We start from the raw sequence: 2,205 nt of genomic DNA on the forward strand, positions 1-2,205 counted from the left end.
CCGGCCTATTTTCTGTGAAATTATGTTCAATTTGCCTTATTTTCTCAGTTTTCTTGTGTTATTCCAATACACGCAATGGAAATAAACGTGTATACCAAAACATGTAATTGCGATAATTTTCTGGGAGAATTACTTCATTTTCTGGAACAATTTCAAGCCAACACTTTTCACCATGACTTGTTTTTGTTGCCTTTTTAACTTGTTGCAGCATTTCATCCTCTACGTGTTCAGCTATATTAGGAGGTTTGTAGTGAACTCCAGTTAGCAGCTTTCCATTATTGCCATGTCCATGTACATTTACCCAGACTGATTCTACATCAGGAATGTAAAACTCACAACATTAAAACTTTGACAAAGTCGTGGGCCAACCAGTATACAGTATAATGGGCCCCACATGCTCCTCCATACATAAGAAACAAGAGGAAAAAACTTCAAGTCAGAGTCCCATATAATAGTGAAAAAATTACAAAATGTTATTAATTATAATTTATACAGAAAAAAATATGAATCGCAGAAACAGAGACAGTTAATAGTAAAACAATGGAGGAGCACTAATGAGGAGCATGAGACAAATTACCATGATTCTTTTCTGATGTAAATACATAATTGGGCTGCCAAAAAATAAGAATATATTGTTAAAATGCAGAGAAGCATTCAATAAAAGTGCAGGTGCTTGTGAGGTAGGTCAGAAGTAGTTGCTATATAAGAGGTTAGTTATACCGCTGTCTGTATATAGGTACTAATATAGATAGCTCATACCGGGGACAGCAGATCTTTATAAGTGGTATCAGTGCCCTGACCTCTTAGGCTACAGGGTAAAAGTATATGCTAATACATATTAAAGCCTAGAAAATGCACCTAAGTAGGAAAAAAGATTAAAGAACGGCAGCAAAAAGAGTGTAGCATGAACCCCATAGAATACTTACAGCCACAGTGGATGTGAACACGCTCCTCAATTACGCTCACCCTGATGCGCGTTTCGGCATGGCTGCCTTCATCAGGAGGTGGCGTCAATGAAGGTGGGTAGGGTTTAAAAAGAGCCCTTGAGCTAATAGAAAAGGGGGTGTGTAGTCTCTTGGCCAATGGGTGTGGGGAGGGCGTGGCATGACACATGGCAATCACTGCTACACCGCCGCACCGCGTCATATGATCCATCACGCCGCAAGTACGTGGGGAACCACGTGATCACGCGTCATGGAGCACAGATTGGACGGCCAGCGAGGACACCACAGAGAACAGTGAAGCCATGCGTACCGCCCAGTCCACAGACATATAGTCAAACACAACCGGAGAGAAAAAGAAACAAGCATAATGGGGTAAACTGTCAATAATAGCATAGCCCAAATGTATATATGTATCTAAGGGGTAGAGGCGATAGCCAGTTCTATATAAGTCAGAGAAGTTAATTGGCCATGACAAAACAAAGTATATATTTAAGAAAAGCATGAAGTATAACATGATTATATGAGATCATAGTATAAATGCATAATAAGATATAAGGAAATATCTCTCAAAATATCGATCTATAAATGTGAAATATATACAATAATAACAGGACAAAATGCCCACACAGGAAAAAAGTTACAGATCTTGAGAGACAATACAGTGCCAGCAATTATGTCCATGTTATCCAATAGCAGAATGGAAGTCCTCAACGTCATTGACAGATAGAAATTATTAACTACTACCCAACCATACTAGATAAAAAGGTAACACAAATAAAATAGCTAAAACAATGTGGATATAGGTGATCAAAGTCCAAATCCATCGGCTCTCTTTCTGGGCTAATAGTTGGCTCACTCGACCTTCCCTAATATTAGTGGTGATCATGTCAATACCCCGAACTTTAAGTTTAGATGCGTCACACTTATGGTGTATTCTCAAATGCTTGGGAATAGTTTTAACGTAGAAATATCCGTTTCATTTACCGCCGCTTCAATACCTAGGACGTGTTCACGTGTTCTTGTCTTAAGTTATCTAGTTGTGAGCCTTAGGCTGTGTGCCCACGATGCGTTTTAATGCGTTTCTGCAGCGTTCTTGCAGCTGCGGAAAGGCATTAATAACGCATGGTAGAAGGTCTGCCATGTTCCCCAATGATAATCCGCATGTGCTGTGCACATGCTGCGGAAATTTCCGCTGCGGATTATCATTGCGGAAAAAAACGCAGCACTACCAATTAATTTGCGGAAATGCTGCGTTTTCGCC

This window comes from Phyllobates terribilis, unplaced genomic scaffold, assembly GCF_046119375.1.
Source record: "Phyllobates terribilis strain yellow unplaced genomic scaffold, ASM4611937v1 Scaffold_70__1_contigs__length_7381418, whole genome shotgun sequence".
In the NCBI taxonomy this organism is placed as follows: domain Eukaryota; kingdom Metazoa; phylum Chordata; class Amphibia; order Anura; family Dendrobatidae; genus Phyllobates; species Phyllobates terribilis.